This window comes from Petromyzon marinus, unplaced genomic scaffold, assembly GCF_048934315.1.
Source record: "Petromyzon marinus isolate PM22_M1 ecotype Great Lakes invasive population unplaced genomic scaffold, UKy_Petmar_22M1.pri1.0 PM_Scaffold_28, whole genome shotgun sequence".
Classification (NCBI taxonomy): Eukaryota; Metazoa; Chordata; class Hyperoartia; order Petromyzontiformes; family Petromyzontidae; genus Petromyzon; species Petromyzon marinus.
This window is the reverse complement of record NW_027423257.1, coordinates 542,566-569,805: the sequence shown is the minus strand read 5'-3', so window position 1 is coordinate 569,805 and position 27,240 is coordinate 542,566. Positions and strand designations below refer to the sequence as shown.

At 52.9% G+C, this 27,240-nt stretch overlaps 1 long non-coding RNA gene across 3 annotated transcripts; it reads right to left on the bottom strand.

Moving 5' to 3' along the window:
- Positions 1 to 2,573: 2,573 nt before the first annotated feature.
- Positions 2,574 to 22,364, bottom strand: LOC116957704 (uncharacterized). Of its 3 annotated transcripts, none has more exons than XR_012940524.1 (5): positions 22,183 to 22,364; positions 19,576 to 19,692; positions 5,338 to 6,779; positions 4,544 to 4,763; positions 2,574 to 2,950 (listed from the first exon to the last, which is right to left on the bottom strand). It is a non-coding gene; the product is annotated as an uncharacterized LOC116957704 (long non-coding RNA). The 3 variants fall into 3 exon arrangements; XR_012940525.1 differs by lacking the exon at positions 2,574 to 2,950 and having other exon boundaries at positions 3,598 to 4,763; positions 5,338 to 5,389; positions 5,496 to 6,779; XR_012940523.1 differs by lacking the exon at positions 2,574 to 2,950 and having other exon boundaries at positions 3,598 to 4,763.
- Positions 22,365 to 27,240: the final 4,876 nt, after the last annotated feature.

The window sequence follows — 27,240 nt, the reverse complement described above, 5'->3', positions numbered from 1 at the left end:
ATTGAGGGGTGCGGAATCAGAATTGAATATTAACTTCCTGTAATGTTTTATAATAATATATTTACTCCAGGAAAGCCACACTGAGTCATAGTAAGGTCCTGAATTGAGTTTTCATTTTAAGATATTTCGACCAATGAATGACGAGCGCTTACAAAAGTGGGGGGAAACCGAAGCACCCGGAGAAACTCCACGGTTACGAGGGGGAAACACTAAACCGTGGAGGGGATCGTCGTGGCGGAAGCTGCGCGATCAACAGCCGCAGTCGTTCGCGTGGTGGAAACCGCGCGATAAACGGTCTCCTGGGGTCGTTACACATGGATGAGTGAGTTTCTTAGTGAGTGACAGTGTGAATTTGTGAGTGAGTCCGTGAGTGAGTGAGTGGGTGAGTAGTGAGTGAGTGAGTAGTGAGTAAGTTTCTAAGTGAGTGGGTGACCGAGTTTGTATATGAGTGAGTGGGTGAGGAAGTGAGCGAGATGAGTGGGTAGGTGAATGATTGGAAAATTTAGTTTTTGAGTAAGAGGGTGGGTGGTTAACTGAGTTTGTGGGTGCGTTTGTGAGTACATCATTCTTTAATGATTGGGTGAGTTGCTGAATGATTGATGGAGGGAATAAATGGAAAAAATATTGAGTGAGCGATTGACTGCTTGAGCAAGTGGATGAGCGAGTTTGTGACTGAGAGGTTAAATTATTTTATGAGTGAAGGAGCAGGTTATTGAGTGAGTGGGCGAGTAAAACGGTCCTTTTATGAGTAAGTGAGTGTCTAAGCGAGTTGGTAAGTGAGTTTCCGATTGAGTGGCTGAGAAAATGGGTGAGTAAGTGAGTACTTTAATGAGTGAGGGAGTTATTGGATGAGTGAGTGGGTGAATGGGTGGGTGAGTGAGAAGGTGAGTTTTTGAGTGAATGGCTCGGGGTTTGTAGGAGTTTCTGAGTGAGTGGATGAGTGAGTGAGTTGGCCAGTGAGTGGCAGAGTGAATGTATGAAGAAATAGGTCAGTGAGTGGGTGCGGATGAGTGAGGGAATTATTTGAGTCGGTGGTTTGGTGGTTGAGTTAGTTTCTGAATTAGTGGGTGAGTGAGCTTCTGAGCAAGAACTGTGAGTGAGTGTCTGAAAGCGAGTGAGTCTGGGAGCGAGTGAGTCTGGGAGCGAATGAGACTGGGTGCGAGTGAGTCTGGGCACGTGTCGTTGAGCAAGTGGATGAGTGGGTAAATGTTTGGGTGAGCGAGAATTTGAGTGTGTGAGTGGGTGATTTTCTGAGATAGTCTATGAGTGAGTGAGTGGGTGAGTGAGTGGGTGAGTGAGTGAGTGAGTGGCTGAGTGGATGTGTGAGTCGGTGAGGGATCGAGTGAGCGAGTAAGCTTGTGAGGGAGTCGGTAAGTAAGTGGGTGGGTGCACAAGCAGTGAATAAGTGGGTGAGCGAGTGGATGCGTCTCTGTGCGAGTCTTTGGGTCTCTGTATGAGTTGATGGGTATCAGTGTGAGTCGATGTGTATGTCTATGGGTCTCTGTGTGAGTCTTTTCTCTGTGAGAGTCCATTGTCTGAGTATCTTTGTGAGTCTATGTGTCTTTGTGCAAGTATATTGTCTCTGTGTTTCGATGGGTCTCGGTGTGAGGCTATATGTAAATCTATCGGTCTCCATGGTCCCAATGCCTCTGGGTCTCACACAGTCTCTCTGTGTGAGACTTGTCAAGACTTTTGGGCGACCCTGTATAAAAATCAATTTTCTTTTGACTTTTGGGCCACCCTGAACAATAAATCAATGTGTCCTAACTTTTAGGCCACCCTGTACAATAACCCTATGTGTCTTGGCTTTTGGGCCACACTGTACAACAATAACCCCGATGTGCCATGACGTTTTGGCCACCCTGGACAATCACTCAGTGTCCTGACTTTTGGGCCACCTTGTAAAAAAAATACCTTATGTTTCCTGACTTTTGGGCCACACTCTACAATAAAAACCCGATGTGTCCTGACTTTTGGGCCACACCGTACAAAAAATAATGCGGGAAGGAATCATCCTTAGGTAATAAAGGAGTTTAGACAGACTCAGCTTCTTAATCAGTCCGGAGCTCCGGACTTCAGGAAGCCTCCAGAGAAAGATGCTGAAGGAAAGTGCTGGCGAGTTCACGAAGGATCGCAGCTTCCCGGGTCCGCTTGCAGGCTCACCTTGTAGGGGAAGTGTGGCCACCGAATGGAGAACTTGGGAACTGGTGAGGAGAGGGCGCATTGTGGGAGCGGAGCGCAGGGAGGGGCATGGAGGTCAGACGTTCCACGGGAGGAGGCGAGTCACGTCCTAATGCCTACGGGATGGAGGAGAGCACCGGGCTCACTGAAACGGGGGCTTCCATACAAAAGAATCGACGAGAATAAAAAAAAACAAGGAGAGAATCGAGCGTGTTGTGAGCATTGATAGACAGTGAAGTATCCAGAGGCGTGAGAAGGGAGGCTTGCTACAAGAGGTAGGAGCGGCCCCTTCATCGCTCCTTCTTTTCTCGTGATTAGACTGCTCTTTCTCTCCATCGCGCCGCTCAATGTTTACTTTCAGCCGGAACGGCTCCGGATCGCTGCACCGGGGATTATTTTGCCACGCCACATCAATCTCTCTTTATTTGGTCCTCACAATTTTGTATAAAATTGTTTATAGACTTATAAGATTATGAGGACGATAATGAAGCATTATTATGGAAAGGCATACCTTACACTCTAGTGGTAGTGCCTTACGCCGATATTTCCCACTCCGAGCCAGCCTACAGTAGCATCCTGGGGGGAATGTAGAGCGAGGAATGTAAAGCCCTGCATCTACAAATGTGCAAAACGTCTCGAGGCTGTGAAATGGAGATTTGGGGGTGTGCCTGGCGCTGTTTAAAAGATACCACCCCGCCCCCATCAGAAACCTCTTCCCTGCAGCTGTCCCATGAGAGTGCTATGGTGAGCGAGTGGATGACTTGAGCACCTGCCAGCAAGGGGATCCAGAGAAGCGTCATAGCAATTGTAAGAAAGGAGGACATGCGAGTGTGCCAACACTTGTTTCGCACAGTACAGGTACATGGTGCAATACGTGCGTTTGGGAAGCGGTGATGCAGTGCTACGCGCATCACGCTACAAACCCGTCGACCCGAGTTCGATTCCCACCCACGGCACGCATCAGTGGCGAGCGACATCTGGACTGACCGGCACCCACGCTTTCCTAACTCGCACTCACCAGCGTGGTGAAATATGGTTAAATGACCCCCCATTATGAAGGCGATGTACGGGAGGGGCCTTCATCCGTTGTTGTGCTGAGAATGACTGCAATGGATTTTATTTTTGACCAATGTTGCAATATCATGCATTCAGGGAGTGGCGGTGCAGTGATTGGTGGTCTCAAGCTGCATTTCCAAGAGGGTCCTGAGGGCAAGGGCAGGAGCGGAATTGGTTGTCGTGTGTGGCAGCAAACTGGAGTGCCCGAACAAAGCCTACGTATATGGAGGGGATTACACTCAAGGAACTAATTTTATTTTTGTTCATCACGGACAGTCCCAAAGACCCAAGCACACAAAACAGCCAGAAAAAAACATGACCATTAAATGTGTCACCAATAAAAAGGTAATAAGTGTCTTGAATCAAGCACAGTTATAGGAATATTGGAAAGTACAGGGGGTACATTTTACGTGTGTCTGTGCGTATATTGTGTCATGTCGGATGTGAGGAAATTCCCCCTCAGCCTTTGCAGTCTGTCACGAGAATGATAAAATGCACCACGTGACACCCAAGTGTTCACCAAAAGCTGGTAACGAGACAACGACACGCACAAATCTGCAGCCTTCTCTCTCAAGTGATATAATTTTGCCGAGTTCATTCCGAGCCGACGTTGCTCCCCCATTGGTTGTGTAAACACGGCGGCGTCTCCCAAGAACTTGTAAACAACCCGCCGAGCCCTCCCAGCCACAGTCCTGTTCCGAACGAGCCTGGCGGCACGCGGCTCGTCGACGCGAGCCTTCGATTGATAACGGGGCGCAGGAGCTCACTCAGCAGACTCCCTGGCGGCATCGCGGCGATGACTACAGCCTCAAGCTAAACAAGCGCAGAACCTGCAGATCGCTGTGACATGGAAAGCGCGGCTCATCATAAAGACGAAACCGTGGGAGCGCAGCGTGCGCTGTGCACATTTTCCTCGGAGTAGCCCTCGTTTACAGGAGAACATTACTACGTGTAATGCACGTACAGGAGAACATACGTCCGTGTCACTCGACCACTTCGAGCATGCCGATTAAGGAATTCCCCTCCTCACGGTGTGTATTAATTTATAAAAATGTCAGGATAGTTTTTCAACTGGCCTTGTGCACGAGTGGTTTTAGTCAAATCCATTGGCGCTAAACTAGTTTTGCGTTGCCTTTGTATTGTATTAGCCTCGGTGTCTTATAGAGTCAGAGGGTGGGCAAGTCGGGTGTCGGGTTCATATATATTGTTGCGAAAGTGTTTTTGGGGTCATTGGATGGGGTGGTAAGTTATCGGTCTGTAATTTTTTTGGTCGGTGGGTCAGGATGATGCTTGTCGGGTGATTTACTTGTTGGGGGTACCCGTGGGCTGGCGGCTGGGCGGGGGTCGTCCGTCGGGTCGGTGGTTCGGCGGACGCGACGTCATCCGGCCATCCGTGCGAGCGTGGGTGGAGCAGCCCGTCGGCGAGAGGGCTCTTCTCCTGCTCGTACCTCTGTACCAGCCGCCTGCCGGAGTTGACCAGAGCCTCGGCTCGCACCACCATCTCCTCCTCGTAGCGCTCGCTCGAGCTGCGGAGAGACACCAGTGCCGGCGTCACGAGCGTGGCGGCACCGGCAGTACCCCGAACCGAGCGGAGCCCGGACTCTACATGCACTTGGGCCGACCGGACCATGGCCCCGACTTTGATAAACAACACAAAACTAGCTTCGACCCTAACCGCACGTTTGATAATCACGCCACGCGATACGCACCTGATGAAAGCGCCGAGTTGCGTGCGTGAGAAGTTATTATTTCCAATTGTTCAATATATTTGACATTTAGGCCCATGGTGGTGATGGTCAATGTGACACCTGTTAGCCGCGAGACCGCGGCTAACAGAGCACACAAAACTGAACAAGTTATTACATTTAATCGTTAAACGGAGAATAATTGAGAAACAATACAAATGATAACAAGACCATACAAATTATCTGATCCGGAATCGAATAGTGGGCCTTGCAATGAGAGTAGTTGAGTTGCTGGGGAGGGAGTGCGGTGGAATGCCGGCCCCTTGTGAGCACCACAAGAAGCCGAGGGCAGAATAAAAGCGCGATACTGCCGTCGGTAGCGTCAGCGCAACGGGCTTCACGACCAAGACCGCACCTCATGGGCTGCTTCCACTCGCTCAAGAGGATGCCGAGCCTTTCTTGACAGTCTAATTGGGGACAGGGAAAACACAGGGATTGTCAGACATTGCCACACTCGGAATGAGGAAAGTGAGAAGTGATGGGAGTGGAGTAGAGGGGGAGGGCATTTGTTACCGAAGAGGACGTCGCCAATACGTTCCACTTTCTGAGTGGGGTTTTCCTTCTGGCTCCCCGTGCGTGACCACGAGGCTGAGCTCGCCCGAGTCCTGGGCCATGCGACCCGCGATCTGTGGTGGCGACTTGTGGGCAGGGAGCCGCGTCACTCAAACGATCGCTCGGTCACCAGCTCAAGAGGACAAAGATCCCTCCTATCGCCTCAAGAGACCGCCGGGGCAAATGCTGCGAGCAAACATCTGTTAAGGCCGGAACGGCACATGAGGGGGTGATGTGGCCAGCACGGAGTGGCCAACCCTTGCCTCCAAAGTGCTGAATCACTGCCAGCCGATTCGGACGAATGGCCAAGTTAGGGAACAGCTGACGGGGAGCAGGTGGCCAAGGTGGGCTGATGAACAGTCAGCTGGATGAGTTCTGAACATGCTGCAGGTTGGTGTGTAGAGACAAGGGTTAAAGGGTGACTAATGACAAAATGTTAAAGCTGCCTTCTGTTTACCCAGGAGAGCCTTACTGAGTCTCAAGACATTATCAGGAGGCTCCCGCTACATTGGAATGTTTGGCCAATTGGATTGAGTGGTGCGTGTGGGAGGAAATGGTACCAAGTAGAACGTCATGAATACGACGAGGATGCACCTCAATGATAAGGATAGATGGAATCAAGAATCCATCGATGCACGCCTTCGACTAGTCACCTTGTGGCCACAGCCCACAACACCCGGTATTCCCAGGGAGTCTCCTATCTAAGCACTAAGCCCAGGCCTGCTTATTCTCCCAGAGCCAATGAAACTGTGTGGTGTATTCAAAGCCATTGGGTTGAAGGCAATTGACAGGCAGGCAGAGCGAGTGGTGGGCGCATGGGTGGCAGTAGAAGCGGCCGATGTAGACCACTCTGAATGGATAGAGGTGGTCGAGCCAGATGATTGCCGAAGGAGTAGCGGAGTGGTGCATCGTGGCCGTGATCGGACATCGAGTGGCCAAGCGGGTATTGTGTGCAATGCACTAGAAACCAGTTCTGAACCGTCACAACGGTGGTGAGAGGCTGCCGAATTGGGAATTGGGGACGTTTGCCCAAGCTCCAAATCCGAGTTGGGCCACCTGTAAGAAGGGAGGGCGCGCACTCGAACTTGGGCCGGCCACGACCGTTTTACCAGCGGTCGAGATCCTCCCGCGAGCTCAGGGAGGCCGGCTCGGGGCGCTGGCGCTGCGATTCGGCCACGGCGAGGGTCTGGAAGTACGGGGACGTCCGCTGCGGGCGGCCGCCAGACGGGACGCCGGGTCGCTGCGCTACAACGACGACGACGGGGAGGACGATGAGGGCTACGGGTGCGAGCAGTGGCGGCAACAACTGTGACAGAAACAACTGACGCGGCATCGGCGCTCACGTAGCGGATAGCGCACCGCGCTACGGACCCGGCGAGCCGAGTTCGAGTCAAGTGCGCGGTTAAGAATGGCGACAGCAAACATCAGAACCGATCTCTCATCCCCTGTGCGCTCCTCGTGATCACCTGGCTTATAATAGTTGCGCATTTACAAATTTACCAACTTACTTAGATTCAGATGAATACGAGAACCTGGTGTGGCTTGTAGTGAACGTCAGCAAGGGGGAGACGAAGGCGGCCAGCCATGGCGCTGGTCACACCACCTCCCTTGTGTTTAGTGCCGTCCTTGATAGGTGGGCACTTGACCTAATATTCTGTGTAGGCTACAAGACCTTTGTCTTTACGTGTGTACATGTGTGTGAGTGTGCAATTGCGTACAAGTGTGTAAATGTACAAGTGTGCACGTGTGTGTATGGCCTCAAGGTGCACATAGCCTGGCACAAGCACCGTGGTGATGTCACCGCCACTTAGTGGCGAATGGCGGTTGTTGTTGTGTTATCTACAATGGAGCATTTGTAGAGTGTAAAGTGGAGAGTTTTCCATATCTAAGCAGTGTGCTTATGACCAGCTCCGGTTTGACAGCAGAGGTCTCACTCTGAATCAGTTAGGCGGCATTATCTATTCATCGGCTGTTTAATGCTGTGTGGAAGCTTCATGGTCTGTTACGCAACACGAAGCTTTGGATCGTCTCAACCACAGCCATGCCCTTCCTTCTCTATACTTGTGAAATGTTGACCCCTCATGGAACATCTGCGCTGGTTAGAAACATTTAGGCTGGCCTGCGTACGGTCCATCCTTGGTTTAACCAGGCTGGATTGTCCTTGAAAGACCGCGACACAGTCCCATTAATGAGCTCCTCCGGCAGGCAACGCTGCATTTGCTGGGTCATGTAGCCCTCATGCCCCACCACCTCATGCCCAAGTTGCTTGTTTGTCCATTTATAGAGGTTAAAAGGGCAAGAAACGGGCTGGAGTAGAGATGGACTGATGCAATACGGGAGGATGTGAAGCTGAGTGGACTTGCTGAAGACCGGTACCAGCGGTGTTAAGATCGACCTCTATGGAGGAGGGTCGTGAAAGACGCTACTGGGTAGTTGGAGGCAGTCGCCCTCCAACAACAACTCAGGGCAGAGGAGCGGCGCTCACAACAATGAACGGAGTGCTGGGTGGATAAAATGCAGCAAGTTGGCGCAGTAAAGGACACAGCTGGTGCATCCACCAAGCATCTTAGTCAACGCATGGCATCTGGGTGTGTCCCGTGACATTGTGTCAGCGAACCTTCGACACGTCACGTGGCCTCAAGTGCATCTAGCCTGGCAGAGGCACCATGGTGACATCACCGCCACTTAGTGGGGAATGGCGGTCTGTTGTTGTTGAGTGTACAAGTGTGTATGAGTGTAAACGTGAGTGTACACCTGTGTATACGTGAGTGTATACGTGAGTGTACACGTGTGATGCGGCTAAGTGGTAGTGCTGTATTAACCGTAGTAATAACACTGTGGTGTGGTAGTAACTGCAGTAATATGAATACTTTGGTGTGGTAGTAACAGAAGTAATATTAGTAAGAGTAGTTATAATTGTAATAACACTACCGTGTGATAGTAACAGTAGCAGTATTAGTAACAGTAGTAGTTATACTAGTTATAATAACACTACGGTGTGGTAGTAACAGTAGTAGTTATACTAGTTATAATAATACTACGGTGTGGTAGTAATAGTAGTAGTTATACTAGTTATAATAATACTACGGTGTGGTAGTAACAGTAGTAGTTATACTAGTTATAATAACACTACAGTGGTGTAGTAACAGTAGTTATACTAGTTATAATAACACTACGTGTGGTAGTAACAGTAGTAGTTATACTAGTTATAAAACTACGGTGTGGAAGTAACAGTAGTATACTAGTCATAATACTACAGTGTGGTAGTGACAGTAGTAGTTATACTAGATATAATAACAATACGGTGTGGTAGTAACAGTAGTAGTTATGATAGTTATAACTCCACAGTGTGGTAGTAATAGTAGTAGTTATGATAGCTATAACATTACAGTGTGGTAGCAACAGTAGTAGCTATGATAGTTATAATAACACTACGGTGTGGTAGTAACAGTAGTAGTTATGATAGTTATAATAACGCTACGGTGTGGTAGTAACAGTAGTAGTTATGATAGTTATAACAACACTACAGTGTGGTTGTAACAGTAGTAGTTATGATAGTTATAATAACACTACAGTGTGGTAGTAACAGTAGTAATGATAGTTATAATAACACTACAGTGTGGTAGTAACAGTAGTAGTTATACTACTTATAATAACACTACGGTGTGGTAGTAACAGTAGTAGTTATGATAGTTATAATGACACTACTCGTGTGGTAGTAACAGTAGTAGTTATACTAGTTATAATAACACTACGGTGTGGTAGTAACAGTAGTAGTTATGACAGTTACAATAACACTACAGTGTGGTAGTAACAGTAGTAGATATACTAGTTATAATAACACTACGGTGTGGTAGTAACAGTAGTAGTTATACTAGTTATAATAACACTACGGTGTGGTAGTAACAGTAGTAGTTATACTAGTTATAATAACACTACAGTGTGGTAATAACAGTAGTAATGATAGTTATAATAACACTACGGTGTGGTAGTAACAGTAGTTATACTAGTTATAACACTAGAGTGTGGTAGTAACAGTAGTAGTTATGATAGTTATAATAACACTATAGTGTGGTAGTAACAGTAGTAATGATAGTTATAATAACACTACGGTGTGGTAGTAACAGTAGTAGTTATGATAGTTATAATAACGCTACGGTGTGGTAGTAACAATAGTAGTTATGATAGTTATAACAACACTATAGTGTGGTTGTAACAGTAGTAGTTATGATAGTTATAATAACACTACAGTGTGGTAGTAACAGTGGTAGATATACTAGTTATAATAACACTATGGTGTGGTAGTAACAGTAGTAGTTATGATAGTTATAATAACACTACAGTGTGGTAGTAACAGTAGTAGTTATACTACTTATAATAACACTACGGTGTGGTAGTAACAGTAGTAGTTATACTAGTTATAATAACACTACGGTGTGGTAGTAACAGTAGTAGTTATGATAGTTATAATGACACTACTAGTGTGGTAGTAACAGTAGTAGTTATACTAGTTATAATAACACTACAGTGTGGTAGTAACAGTAGTAGTTATGATAGTTATAATAACACTACAGTGTGGTAGTAACAGTAGTAGTTATGACAAACAATACAGTACACAAAATCCGTGACCTGATCCCATACGTGAAGGATGTCGTTCCTGACTTACAGTACCCCGGGGTTTACAAATTGAGCTGCACTTGTGGTGACTGCTATATCGGGGAGACGAAGCGACATGTCTCTGACCGAATTCGTGAGCAAAAATCAGATTTGAAACACGGCAGAACGAATTATTCTGCCGTAGCTGACCACTGTTACAACGCTGTGGGTGATCACGATGTAGTTTTCTCCGATACCAAGATTCTCTGCAAACCCATGGGTTTTTATCAGAGATTTGTCCTCGAGGCAAATCAGATTTACAAACACGGACACAATTTCAACCGAGACTATGGTTTCAAATTAAGCAATAAATGGAAAGATGTTCTAAATCAAACCAAACATTAAACTAATTTTCAATGGTACAGTAAAGTTTTTTCAAGTAGTGGTATCCCAAACTTTCACAGCTGCTTATTTCTCTCCACTCACTCACTCCACTCACTCACTCCACTCACTCACTCCACTCACTCACTCCACTCACTCACTCCACTCACTCACTCCACTCACTCACTCCACTCACTCACTCCACTCACTCACTCCACTCACTCACTCCACTCACCCCACCCCACTCACCCCACCCCACTCACCCCACCCCACTCACCCCACCCCACTCACCCCACCCCACTCACCCCACCCCACTCACCCGACTCCACTCACCCGACTCCACTCACCCGACTCCACTCACCCGACTCCACTCACCCCACTCCACTCACCCCACTCCACTCACCCCACTCCACTCACCCCACTCCACTCACCCCACTCCACTCACCCCACTCCACTCACCCCACTCACCTCACCCCACTCACCTCACCCCACTCACCTCACCCCACTCACCTCACCCCACTCAACTCACCCCACTCAACTCACCCCACTCAACTCACCCCACTCAACTCACCCCACTCAAATCACCCCACTCAAATCACCCCACTCAAATCACCCCACTCAAATCACCCCATTCACCTCACCCCACTCAAATCACCCCACTCACCTCACCCCACTCACCTCACCCCACTCACCTCACCCCACTCACCTCACCCCACTCACCTCACCCCACTCACCTCACCCCACTCCACTCACCCCACTCCACTCACCCCACTCACCTCACCCCACTCCACTCACCCCACTCCACTCACCCCACTCCACTCACCCCACTCCACTCACCCCACTCCACTCACCCCACTCACCTCACCCCACTCACCTCACCCCACTCACCTCACCCCACTCACATCACCCCACTCAAATCACCCCACTCAAATCACCCCACTCACCTCACCCACTCACCTCACCCCACTCACCTCACCCCACTCACCTCACCCCACTCCACTCACCCCACTCCACTCACCCCACTCCACTCACCCCACTCCACTCACCCCACTCCACTCACCCCACTCACCTCACCCCACCCCACTCACCTCACCCCACCCCACTCACCTCACCCCACTCACCTCACCCCACTCACCTCACCCCACTCAACTCACCCCACTCAACTCACCCCACTCAAATCACCCCACTCAAATCACCCCACTCACCTCACCCCACTCACCTCGCCCCACTCACCTCGCCCCACTCACCTCGCCCCACTCACCTCGCCCCACTCACCTCGCCTCACTCACCCCGCTCCACTCACCCCGCTCCACTCACCCCACTCACCTCACCCCACTCACCTCACCCCACTCACCTCACCCCACTCACCTCACCCCACTCAACTCACCCCACTCAACTCACCCCACTCAACTCACCCCACTCACCTCACCCCACTCACCTCGCCCCACTCACCTCGCCCCACTCACCTCGCCCCACTCACCTCGCCTCACTCACCCCGCTCCACTCACCCCGCTCCACTCACCCCACTCACCTCACCCCACTCACCTCACCCCACTCACCTCACCCCACTCACCTCACCCCACTCAACTCACCCCACTCAACTCACCCCACTCAACTCACCCCACTCAACTCACCCCACTCAACTCACCCCACTCACCTCACCCCACTCACCTCACCCCACTCACCTCACCCCACTCAACTCACCCCACTCAACTCACTCCACTCAACTCACCCCACTCCACTCACCCCACTCACCTCACCCCACTCACCTCACCCCACTCACCTCACCCCACTCACCTCACCCCACTCAACTCACCCCACTCACCTCACCCCACTCCCCTCACCCCACTCACCCCACTCCACTCACCCCACTCCACTCACCCCACTCCACTCACCCCACTCCACTCACCGAACTCACCCCACTCCACTCACCCCACTCCACTCACCCCACTCCACTCACCCCACTCCACTCACCCCACTCACCTCACCCCACCCCACTCACCTCACCCCACTCACCTCACCCCACTCACCCCACTCACCCCACTCAACTCACCCCACTCCACTCACCCCACTCCACTCACCCCACTCCACTCACCCCACTCCACTCACCCCACTCCACTCACCCCACTCACCCCACTCACCTCACCCCACTCACCTCACCCCACTCAACTCACCCCACCCCACTCACCTCACCCCACTCAACTCACCCCACTCAACTCACCCCACTCAACTCACCCCACTCACCTCACCCCACTCACCTCACCCCACTCACCTCACCCCACCCCACTCACCTCACCCCACTCACCTCACCCCACTCACCTCACCCCACTCACCCCACTCACCTCACCCCACTCACCTCACCCCACTCACCTCACCCCACTCCACTCACCCCACTCCACTCACCCCACTCCACTCACCCCACTCCACTCACCTCACCCCACTCACCTCACCCCACTCACCTCACCCCACTCAACTCACCCCACTCAACTCACCCCACTCAAATCACCCCACTCAAATCACCCCAATCAAATCACCCCACTCACCTCACCCCACTCAAATCACCCCACTCACCTCACCCCACTCACCTCACCCCACTCACCTCACCCCACTCACCTCACACCCCACTCACCTCACACCCCACTCACCTTACCCCACTCACCTCACCCCACTCACCTCACCCCACTCACCTCACCCCACTCACCTCACCCAACTCATCTCACCCCACTCACCTCACCCCACTCACCTCACCCCACTCACCTCACCCAACTCACCTCACCCAACTCATCTCACCCCACTCACCTCACCCCACTCAACTCACCCCACTCAACTCACCCCACTCAACTCACCCCACTCAACTCACCCCACTCAACTCACCCCACTCAAATCACCCCACTCAAATCACCCCACTCAAATCACCCCACTCAAATCACCCCACTCACCTCACCCCACTCAAATCACCCCACTCAAATCACCCCACTCAAATCACCCCACTCACCTCACCCCACTCACCTCACCCCACTCACCTCACCCCACTCACCTCACCCCACTCACCTCACCCCAATCACCTCACCCCACTCACCTCTCCCCACTCACCTCACCCCACTCACCTCACCCCACTCCACTCACCCCACTCCACTCACCCCACTCCACTCACCCCACTCACCCCACTCACCTCGCCCCACTCACCTCACCCCACTCAACTCACCCCACTCACCTCACCCCACCCCACTCACCTCACCCCACTCAACTCACCCCACTCAACTCACCCCACTCAACTCACCCCACTCACCTCACCCCACTCACCTCACCCCACTCACCTCACCCCACTCACCTCACCCCACTCACCCCACTCACCTCACCCCACTCACCTCACCCCACTCACCTCACCCCACTCACCTCACCCCACTCACCTCACCCCACTCACCTCACCCCACTCACCTCACCCCACTCCACTCACCCCACTCCACTCACCCCACTCCACTCACCCCACTCCACTCACCCCACTCCACTCACCCCACTCACCTCACCCCACTCAACTCACCCCACTCAACTCACCCCACTCAAATCACCCCAATCAAATCACCCCAATCAAATCACCCCACTCAAATCACCCCACTCACCTCACCCCACTCACCTCACACCCCACTCACCTCACACCCCACTCACCTCACCCCACTCACCTCACCCCACTCACCTCACCCCACTCACCTCACCCCACTCACCTCACCCAACTCATCTCACCCCACTCACCTCACCCCACTCACCTTACCCCACTCACCTTACCCCACTCACCTCACCCCACTCACCTCACCCCACTCAGCTCACCCCACTCACACCACTCACCTCACCCCACTCAAATCACCCCACTCACCTCACCCCACTCAAATCACCCCACTCACCTCACCCCACTCACCTCACCCCACTCACCTCACCCCACTCACCTCACCCCACTTACCTCACCCCACTCAACTCACCCCACTCAACTCACCCCACTCAACTCACCCCACTCAAATCACCCCACTCAAATCACCCCACTCAAATCACCCCACTCACCTCACCCCACTAAGCTCACCCCACTCCACTCACCCCACTCCACTCACCCCACTCACCTCACCCCACTTACCTCACCCCACTCACCTCACCCCACTCACCTCACCCCACTCCACTCACCCCACTCACCTCACCCCACTTACCTCACCCCACTCACCTCACCCCACCCCACTCACCTCACCCCACTCACCTCACCCCACTCACCTCACCCCACTCACCCCACTCACCTCACCCCACTCACCTCACCCCACTCACCTCACCCCACTCCACTCACCCCACTCCACTCACCCCACTCACCTCACCCCACTCACCTCACCCCACTCACCTCACCCCACTCACCTCACCCCACTCACCTCACCCCACTCCACTCACCCAACTCCACTCACCGAACTCACCCCACTCCACTCACCCCACTCCACTCACCCCACTCCACTCACCCCACTCCACTCACCCCACTCCACTCACCCCACTCCACTCACCCCACTCCACTCACCCCACTCCACTCACCCCACTCCACTCACCCCACTCACCTCACCCCACTCACCTCACCCCACTCACCTCACCCCACTCACCTCACCCCACTCACCTCACCCCACTCACCTCACCCCACTCCACTCACCCCACTCCACTCACCCCACTCCACTCACCCCACTCACCTCACCCCACTCACCTCACCCCACTCACCTCACCCCACCCCCACTCACCTCACCCCACTCACCCCACTCACCTCACCCCACTCACCTCACCCCACTCACCTCACCCCACTCCACTCACCCCACTCCACTCACCCCACGCCACTCACCCCACTCACCTCACCCCACTCACCTCACCCCACTCCACTCACCCCACTCCACTCACCCCACTCACCGCACCCCACTCACCTCACCCCACTCACCTCACCCCACTCACCTCACCCCACTCAACTCACCCCACTCAACTCACCCCACTCAAATCACCCCACTCAAATCACCCCACTCAAATCACCCCACTCAAATCACCCCACTCACCTCACCCCACTCAAATCACCCCACTCACCTCACCCCACTCACCTCACCCCACTCACCTCACCCCACTCACCTCACCCCACTCACCTCACCCCACTCAACTCACCCCACTCAAATCACCCCACTCAAATCACCCCACTCAAATCACCCCACTCACCTCACCCCACTCACCTCACCCCACTCACCTCACCCCACTCACCTCACCCCACTCACCTCACCCCACTCAACTCACCCCACTCAACTCACCCCACTCAACTCACCCCACTCAAATCACCCCACTCAAATCACCCCACTCAAATCACCCCACTCAAATCACCCCACTCACCTCACCCCACTCAAATCACCCCACTCAAATCACCCCACTCAAATCACCCCACTCAAATCACCCCACTCACCTCACCCCACTCACCTCACCCCACTCCACTCACCCCACTCCACTCACCCCCACTCCACTCACCCCACTCACCTCACCCCACTCACCTCACCCCACTCACCTCACCCCACTCACCTCACCCCACTCACCTCACCCCACTCAACTCACCCCACTCAACTCACCCCACTCAAATCACCCCACTCAAATCACCCCACTCAAATCACCCCACTCAAATCACCCCACTCACCTCACCCCACTCAAATCACCCCACTCACCTCACCCCACTCACCTCACCCCACTCACCTCACCCCACTCACCTCACCCCACTCACCTCACCCCACTCACCTCACCCCACTCAAATCACCCCACTCAAATCACCCCACTCACCTCACCCCACTCACCTCACCCCACTCACCTCACCCCACTCACCTCACCCCACTCACCTCACCCCACTCAAATCACCCCACTCAAATCACCCCACTCAAATCACCCCACTCAAATCACCCCACTCACCTCACCCCACTCAAATCACCCCACTCACCTCACCCCACTCACCTCACCCCACTCACCTCACCCCACTCACCTCACCCCACTCACCTCACCCCACTCACCTCACCCACTCAACTCACCCCACTCAAATCACCCCACTCAAATCACCCCACTCAAATCACCCCACTCACCTCACCCCACTCACCTCACCCCACTCACCTCACCCCACTCACCTCACCCCACTCACCTCACCCCACTCAACTCACCCCACTCAACTCACCCCACTCAACTCACCCCACTCAACTCACCCCACTCAACTCACCCCACTCAAATCACCCCACTCAAATCACCCCACTCAAATCACCCCACTCACCTCACCCCACTCAAATCACCCCACTCACCTCACCCCACTCACCTCACCCCACTCCACTCACCCCACTCCACTCACCCCACTCCACTCACCCCACTCCACTCACCCCACTCACCTCACCCCACTCACCCCACTCACCTCACCCCACTCACCTCACCCCACTCAACTCACCCCACTCAACTCACCCCACTCAACTCACCCCACTCAACTCACCCCACTCCACTCACCCCACTCCACTCACCCCACTCCACTCACCCCACTCCACTCACCCCACTCACCTCACCCCACTCACCTCACCCCACTCACCTCACCCCACTCAACTCACCCCACTCAACTCACCCCACTCAAATCACCCCACTCAAATCACCCCACTCAAATCACCCCACTCAAATCACCCCACTCACCTCACCCCACTCAAATCACCCCACTCACCTCACCCCACTCACCTCACCCCACTCACCTCACCCCACTCACCTCACCCCACTCCACTCACCCCACTCACCTCACCCCACTCACCTCACCCCACTCACCTCACCCCACTCACCCCACTCACCTCACCTCACCCCACTCAAATCACCCCACTCAAATCACCCCACTCACCTCACCCCACTCAAATCACCCCACTCACCTCACCCCACTCACCTCACCCCACTCACCTCACCCCACTCACCTCACCCCACTCAAATCACCCCACTCAAATCACCCCACTCACCTCACCCCACTCAAATCACCCCACTCACCTCACCCCACTCCACTCACCCCACTCCACTCACCCCACTCCACTCACCCCACTCACCTCACCCCACTCACCTCACCCCACTCAACTCACCCCACTCAACTCACCCCACTCAACTCACCCCACTCCACTCACCCCACTCCACTCACCCCACTCCACTCACCCCACTCCACTCACCCCACTCCACTCACCCCACTCACCTCACCCCACTCACCTCACCCCACTCAAATCACCCCACTCAAATCACCCCACTCAAATCACCCCACTCAAATCACCCCACTCACCTCACCCCACTCAAATCACCCCACTCACCTCACCCCACTCACCCCACCCCACTCACCTCACCCCACTTACCTCACCCCACTCACCTCACCCCACTCACCTCACCCCACTCACCTCACCCCACTCACCTCACCCAACTCACCTCACCCAACTCACCTCACCCCACTCACCTCACCCCACTCACCTCACCCCACTCACCTCACCCCACTCACCTCACCCCACTCACCTCACCCCATTCACCTCACCCCACTCAAATCACCCCACTCACCTCACCCCACTCACCTCACCCCACTCACCTCACCCCACTCACCTCACCCCACTCACCTCACCCCACTCACCTCACCCCACTCAACTCACCCCACTCAACTCACCCCACTCACCTCACCCTACTCACCTCACCCCACTCACCTCACCCCACTCACCTCACCCCACTCCACTCACCCCACTCCACTCACCCCACTCCACTCACCCCACTCACCTCACCCCACTCACCTCACCCCACTCACCTCACCCCACTCACCTCACCTCACCCCACTCACCTCACCCCACTCACCTCACCCCACTCACCTCACCCCACTCAACTCACCCCACTCAACTCACCCCACTCAAATCACCCCACTCCACTCACCCCACTCACCTCACCCCACTCACCTCACCCCACTCACCTCACCTCACCCCACTCACCTCACCCCACTCACCTCACCCCACTCACCTCACCCCACTCACCTCACCCCACTCCACTCACCCCACTCACCTCACCCCACCCCACTCACCTCACCCCACTACCCTCACCCCACTCAACTCACCCCACTCAACTCACCCCACTCAAATCACCCCACTCACCTCACCCCACTCACCTCACCCCACTCACCTCACCCCACTCACCTCACCCCACTCACCTCGCCCCACTCAACTCACCCCACTCAACTCACCCCACTCAAATCACCCCACTCACCTCACCCCACTCACCTCACCCCACTCACCTCACTCCACTAACCTCACTCCACTCACTCTACTCCTCCCACCCCCCCCCCCCCCTGCTGCTGGTCCGTCATGGTTCCCACCCGCTCCTGAATAAGTTAGTGGGTGAGAGCTTCTGAGTGAGTCTGTGAACAATTGAGTCTGTGAGCGAGTAAGTAAGTCGGGGAATCTGTGCGCATGGGTAAGGGGGCGAGTGAGGGCATGAGTGAGTGGGTAATGATTTTGTGAGTCAGCTTCTGAGCGAGTGAGTGGGTGAATTTATGAGTGATTCTGTGAGTAGGTGCTTGAGTGGGTGAGCAAGTGGGTGGGTAAAATGGTGAGTTTTTGAGCGAGTTTCTGAGTGAGTGGCTGAGTGAATAGGTGAGGGATTGGGTGAGCGAGTAAGCCTGTGAGTCGTTGAGTGGATGGGTGCACGAGTGGATGAGTCTGTGTGAGTCTATGGGTCTTTGTGCAAGTATATTGTCTGTGTTTCAACAGGTCTTTGTTTGAGCTAATTGGTTTCTGTGTGAGTCAATAATCTATGTAAGTCTATGGATCTATGTGTGAGTTTTGGGTCTCTGTGTGAGTCTATGGGTCTGTGTAAGTCTATGGATCTATGTGCGAGTCTTTGGGTCTCTGTGTGGTGCACATAGCCTGGCATGTGAGTAGGGGGTACCGTACCCCTGTGCGGATGTGTGGCGAGGGCACCGTACCCCTGTGCTTATATGTGACAGGGGCACCGTACCCCTGTGCGTATGTGGGTGGGGTACCGTAACCCTGTGTGTATGTGGGTGGGATACCGTAACCCTGTGCCAGGGGATCTTTCCACCCTGGGGCAGAGGGAGGATCATGAAGGTGGACCCGGAAGCGCTCGGCTTGGGAGACAAACCTTCCTCCTCCTGCTTCTTGTTGTTGTGCTGGAGGGTAGGGGGTGTGGAGAGGGAGGAAGGGAGGAGGAAGAGAGGAAACTAAACTATTTATATTTTACCGGGTAAGGCCCACCGAGCTACACAGCTCTTCTACACAAGGGAAAAGGCCAAAAATTATAGGTCAACGAAGTGGCTTATCATCACGTCGACATTTATAGAAACCAAACACTCTGAACGCGACCACAGGGAGAGAGAGACACGCAAACTCAAAATATCTAGCAGGTGTGAGGGTAGGGATCGAACCCACGACCTCTTGTATTACAGGCAAGGTAGTTACGGGAGAAAGGAGAGGGATAGAGAGGCAGGGAAAGAGAGGGAGGTAGAGGGGGTGGGGAGAGTGGGGGGAGAGAGGAAGAGGAAGGAAGAGTGGGTAGTGGGTAAAGGGAGGGGGGGCAAATAAGTCAAACTCACAGTATTGCTTGCACTCACCATGATACAATCACCATCAAACTCACACTGTCACATACCATCACTCACATCCTCACCACGATACTCACACACCCACACACACTCACCCTCGTAAACACACCATTACTATCCAACTCGCACACACGACATGATAGTCACATACTCAATCACAATTACTTACACACAAGCCCACCAACTCACAACGACAATGGCCACCATTCGCCACTACGTGGCGGTAATATCATCACAACAAACCAGGTGCCATGGGTTTACTGCTGTGCCAGACTAGATGCAGGAGCAGGAGTACATGGGACAGACCCAGGTGCCATGGGTTGACTGCTGTACCAGGCTAGATGCAGGAGGAGGTCACAGGACAGATCCTGGTGCCACAGGTTGACTGCTGTTCCAGGCTAGGCACAGGAGGAGGTCAGGGGACAGATCCTGATGCTATGGGTTGACTGCTGTGCGACAAATCCACTCGAGTGACAGCCAAGGTCAAAGGTTGGAGTGCAGCCAGTAAACTCCTGACCCCTGAACCTGGACCACCAAGAAATAAGAGGGGGATGGAGACAAGGGGAGAGAGAGGAGGGAGACACGGGGAGAGAGAGCAGAGGTAAGAGGAGAGCGCTTACAGGAAGCGAGAGCTCCTCTAGAGATGCAGGAGGTAAAGATGGCCCAGAATCAACGACGACTGCAAGGTATGCTGGGAGGCAAGGTCATGTGACCAACGTGACACAGGGGCGGCAGTGCTGGCTCGAGCCATCGCTGTTGGAGCCAGACGGCAAGAGGACCCAGAACGCATCCTTCATCCCAGCACCTGCACCAACCACAATCACCACCACAACTATAACCAAAACAACCATAAAATAACCACAACTAAAACCACACCTCCAATTAGCACGGTTGGCTGGGAAGGGTGCGACATAAGTTCAAAATACATACAACTACCATAACAACCATTAAAACCACCTACACCACAACTATGACCATTACAACCACCACCTACACAATTATAAGAAATATAACCACAAACACCACAACCGCACATATAACCACAACCTACACAACAATTATAACCACAACCAAAACCACCACAAGCACCACAACCAGAGCCACAATTACCATAACAACCAACATAACCACCTACACCACAACTGTAACCTCAACCACCACTACAACCACCTATACAACCAAAACTAAAGTCACAATTATAATAACAACCACCACCACAACAACCACAACCACCACAACCACCACCACGATCACCACCACGACCACCACCACGACCACCACCACGACCACCACCATGACCACCACCATGACCACCACCATGACCACCACCATGACCAAACAACAAAAATATTGACGCAGATACTACACAACCACTGCATGAAGGGTCTTTATCCCTCTGTGGTTGGGTGAGTGGGTGGGTGGCTGAGTGAGTGGCTGAGTGAGTGGGTGGCTGTGTGGGTGGGTGAGTGGGTGGCTAAGTAGCTGAATTGGTGGGTGAGTGAGTGGGTGATTGGGTGAGTGGGTGGCTGAGTGGGTGATTGAGTGGGTGGCTGAGTGGGTGGCTGAGTGAGTGGATGAATTGGTGGGTGAGTGAGTGGTTGAATTGGTGGGTGAGTGAGTGGCTGAGTGAGTGGGTGGCTGAGTGGGTGAGTGGGTGGCTGAGTGAGTTGGTGGCTGAGTGGGTGGGTGAGTGAGTGGCTGAGTGTGAAATGGACTCGAACCTGCACCTCTGCATTGCAAGTCCAGTGAGCTCACGGCCCGCGTGTGGAGGGGTAAAGTGTGGCTACGCCCAGCGTGGAAGAGGAGACCAAATACTCCACATCGCGGCCTCAAGTGGAGGCCATTTCTGCCACGACAACAAATCCGTCCCTCCAGAGATACAAAAAAACTAAATTTAACTCATCCCATCAGCCGCAATCTGGCAGTGCCTCTCCTCATCATCATCATCAGCAGCAGGGCCGTGAACTCAGCAGGCGCCTAGCGCGTGACGGCTGTGGGCCAGGCGCCTCCTCTGCCTCCCCCTCCCCCGCACCACCGCCACTGCTGCTGTGTCCACACCGTGCAAGCTTCTCGCCTTCTTCGGGCTGAGTCGACGTAGAGGTGGCCCAGCCAGCGAGCCGCCGCTTCAGAAGCTCGCGAGCCACCGACGGTGGCCGTGAGCGGGAATCCAAATCGGCCGCTCGCCACCCACAATGCACAGCGCCGCCTCCACTCGCCCCGGCCTCAGCGGAAGAAGCAGCGGGGGGAGGGGAGGGGGCGGAGCGAATGGGGTGAAGGGGTGGGGCGAGGGGTGTGGCCATGGGGGGGAGGAGCTCCGGTGGGGGGAGGGGCTCAGGGCTGTTACGTCACGGTGGGCGTGGTGACATGGTACCGCCCCCTCGTCTCGCGCCACGCGCTTCCCCCTGGCAGTTTGTCCGTTGGAGAGGCGGGGAGAGCATCTGGCGAAGGTGAGGAGCGGGGTGGTGGTGTGAGTCTGTGTGTGTGTCTGTGTGTGAGTCTGTGTGTGTGTGAGTCTATGTGTGTGTGTGAGTCTGTGTGTGTGAGTCTGTGTGTGTCTGTGTGTGTGTGTCTGTGAGTCTGTGTGTGTGAGTCTGTGTGTGTGTAGTGTGGAGCGATAGTGTAGCGGTTAGCTCGCTGCGCTATGAACCTGGCGACCCGGGTTCGATTCCCGCTCACGGCCAACACCAGTGACGATTATCTGAACCGGCCCTGGGCCTCCCCTAGGTCGACTCAGCCTCAAATGAGTACCTCGTGTGGTGTGTAAACGTCGCCACTAGGGAGACAAAGGCGGCCGGGCGTTGTGTTGGCCACCCACGCCCTCGTGTGCCGTTCTGGCCTTCATAGGTAATGCTGGCTAACAGCACTTGCCCCAACAGTCTATTTCATCTATAAGGGGGATCTTTATCTGTGTTGCTGGTGGTGTTGATGGTGGTGGTGGTGTTGATGGTGTTGATGGTGGTGGTGGTGGTGGTGTTGTTGGTGTTGGTTTTGGTGGTCGTGTTGGTGGTCGTGTTGGTGGTGGTGTTTGTGGTGTTGGTGGTGTTGATTGTGGTGTTGTTGGTGGTTGTGTTAGTGGGGGTGTTGATGGTGCTGGTGGTGTTGGTGGTTTTGGTGGTCGTGTTGGTGTTGTTGGTGGTGTTGGTAGTCGAGTAGGTGGTGGTGTTGTTGATGGTGGTGTTGTTGGTGTTGATGGGGGTGGTGTTGATGGAGGTGGTGTTGATTGGGGTGGTGTTGTTGATGGGGGTGGTGTTGCTATTGTTGGTGGTGTTAGTGATGGTTTTGGTGATGGTGTTGATGGTGGTGCTATTCTTGTTGGTGGTGGTGCTGGTGTTGGTGGTGGTGGTGTTGTTCGTGGTGTTAGTGGTGGTTCTTACGATCCATCATGGCTTTAAACAGGCTGGATTGTGTGAGGGGCACACAAATCCTTGAAAGATCTGGACACATTTCCACCAGTAAGCTCCTCCGGCAAGCAAGGCTGCGTTGGTTGGGTCTTGTAGCCCGAATATCCAAGCAGTTTTTTCTTGGCCGCATAAAGGGGGCTAAACGGGCATGACATGGGCTGTCGAAAATATGGACTGATGCTGTCTGGAAGGATATGGAGCTGAGTGAACTTGCAGAAAAGTGGTATCAGCGGTGTAAATAGCATCCTTCATGAGGAAGCTCGTGAAGGATGCTACTGGGCAGTTGGAGGCAGTCGCCCTCCAACAACAACTGAGGGCAGAGGAGTGACGCTCACAACGAGTGGCGGATAAAATTCAGCAAGTTGGCACAGTTGGGGATACAGCTGGTGTATTTACCAGTCATCTCAGCCAACCTTTGGAACCTGGGTCTATCCCGTGACGTCTTGACAGCCTTCGGCACTTGACGTGGCCTAAAAGTGCACCTGGCCCGGCACAGGCGCTGTGGTGACATCACCGCTACTTTGTGGCGAATGTCGGTTGTTGTTTTTGTGTTTCGTGTTGTGAGTAAGTGGTGATGATGTGAGTCTGCGTTGATGATGTGGGTTCATGGTGAGGATGTGAGTCCGCGTTGTGACTTGACTCGTGTTGAGATCTGGGTGCCGTCACGCCCCCTCGACTCTTTGTGATCCTCGCCTTCGTCTCCTGCTCCGCATGCAGAGACCCGGACTGTGCGAGAGACGCTGCGAGTTCTGTGCACCCTGCTCTGCAAGTTGCCACCATGGAGGTACGTGTGGCTCCTCCACTCGTGTGGTGAAGTATGGATGGACGTGTGCTCTCCACTTTGCGTGTGGCTACCAGTCACCTATCCATATACCTGAGTGTGCATCTGCTTGCCTGCCTGAGTGTGTGTGCATCTATCAGAGTATCTCCCCCGAGATCCTATCTACCTGCCTGTCTACACGTGAATAATCTACAGTACTTTTATCTATCCACTACTGGATGAAGGCCTCCTTCCCTGAGACCCTGCTACCACCCCTCACGATCCTGCGATGGAATAATCCACCAGGCACCGATTTTGTCGCTTCATCTTTCTGCTGTCCTCTCAGACATGTTCCGATACTTGGCTGCAGCTCCGTTATTGTTCTTGATCATCGGCCATCGTTGTTGCTCCTGGCCGTGGCATGTCCTGGCCCAGCCCCTCTTCTCTTAACAGTTTGAAGGATGCCATTCACCTGCGTGTGTCCTCTAAATCCACACGTGTCTCATTGTAAATCCAAGTGTGACATCAGATATCGGCCAAATATCCCAACACTGAGAACTTACAACATCTTGGCAGGACCCTCCTGATTGCGGAGCCCAGGATCTCAGAGATCCTGGCTCAGTGCTCGCCTCCTGCGCTTTCCCCAACATCTTGCTAAAGCTTACGTGGTGGACCTTTGTCTTTGTGTGCGTGTAGATGAGCCGAGCTGGAGAGGCGAGGAGTAAGGGCGAATCTTGCACCACGTGGAGTGCGCTGTCCCCAGAGGGCACCGCCTCCGCCTGCAGCAAATCACCGCAAGGTAAGAACGGTAATGAGGGACGTCACAGAGGGCCATGGTGAATGCTGTAACATCACGATGGCCATGTTGTATGGTGGATGTCACAGTGGCCATGATGCAGTGGAGATTTCATAGCGGCCATGATGCATGGGTGATATCCAGGTGGCCAAGTTGCATGGGGGACGTCATGCTGGCCGTGTTGCATTGGGGACTTAATGGTAACCATGTTGCATGGGAGACGGCATCATGGTGGCCATGTTGCATGGGGATAATTATGTGTGCTCTGGCCTCAGCACATCACACGCTTTCAGATGCGCTTCCGATATTAGGAAGCCACTGTAGCTGTTCACTTTTAAATCATGTAGATTGAAAACTACTTTCTTTAGAACGTCTTTTCATGTGTAGTTTATTGTCCTTCCCCCGAGTATCCATTTGCCACCATTGGCTACGTACGGTGCAAAAGAAGTTCAACATACATACAGACATAACGGTATTGGCCAAAACATCCCAATCCTGAAATATTTTCCTACAAATTGCTCAAATTTGGGATCACACAGCTGTTGTTGTTATTCTCATGTCTGCAGAAATCATGGCTCTCTTTGGCCCTCACTTGACCAACCGTGAGAAGCTGGAACTCGCAGCCATGCAGGAAGTGTGGTACTTTGCACTCTACAACAAATCTGAGGGATGCAACAATGGTGGATACGACGACTACAAACGAAATTACATTCTGGTGAGGCTCGCCACGAAACGCCAACTGTGGGGGCAGTCACAGGGTCCATCAGTAGCGGGGTTTGCGGCTTCTTGTTATTGCACCTGAAGTACCAACCAGGGCTATCACACACACACACCAATGCACTTCAGAATCAGAATTTGTATTTCCGAGTATAGCCCATTGTGCCAAGAAGCTCTTTTTTTAAGGGTGACTGAGCCAGCAGACATCAGAATATTCCAAAATGACAGATTTTAATAAAACTTAATAATTACAGAAAATATTTTAGAAAATTACATTCTCACTTAAATCTTGACTTAAAGCTTTCATGACTAGCAGGAATTCGTATTATTTGGGTCTTTCAGTAAAGTCACGTAGATAGGTTCAAAGAAAATAACAAGAAACAAAAACTATGACGTTTCGATCACAGGAAAAGGGGGGTTAGCTTCCAAAGGCAAACTGTTTATGAGGGTTTAAAATGGGCGTAGCCCAAATGTCAGCAGCCAATATTAATTCAAGTGGTGGGCAGCCAACTCGGTAGGATCTGAAACACGGAATGGACCGATTCCTCGGCCGTGGCTGATCATTGTTTTAATGCGGTGGGCTCACACAAAATGTATTTCTCCAATACGAAGGTATTTTGCAAGCCCACTGGCTATCAACAAAGATTCGTTCATGAAGCCATCCATATACAGTATATAGACACAGACACAATTTCAACCGAGATGGATACAAACTGAGCAATCATTGGAATGATGTTATCAACCAGTTTAAGTCATAACTGGCTATGATCTTCCCATCCTACCACCTTCTGATGTTAGTTGTGCTTTATGCCCATTTCGAACTTGCGCTTTCACAGGATTCACAGGAACACAGCCACTTCGCGCGCCAACCCCTCGGTTGCGGCTCTGCAATCTTCAATTAACATGCTCATCTCTAATTAACATGCTAATCTCTCATTGACATGCTAATTTTCACCTGGCAGCCCTTTGATTTGTTTTAGTTTTTGTTATTTTCTTTGAATCTATCTACGTAACTTTACCAAAAGACCCAAATAATATACATTCTCACTTCTTAAACTTTGTGATTTGAATTATATTCACTTTAAATTATTGTACCTTTTGTGCAGTTCCAGCATGAGCACCTCCACTACCGCTATGAGGTGCTGAAGAAGATTGGAAAAGGAGGTCAAGGCCAGGTGATCCAGTGCCTTGATCACAAAAGGAACAACCTGGTGGCCATTAAGATCCTGGTGTCACCATCGAGGTAAGACTTCAGAGCCGCCCCGTCACGAGCCCGATGTTGTTGTTAAGTTCGTTGCCACGGGCAGCCGTGCGATGCAGTGGTGACACTTGTGCATCAAAGTGAGAAGGGGGGCCTGGGTTCGACTCCTGATTCGGGTGCCCTCCTGTATGGAGTTTGCATGTTCTACCCCTGTTCTGCATCAGTTCCTTCTGGGTTCTCA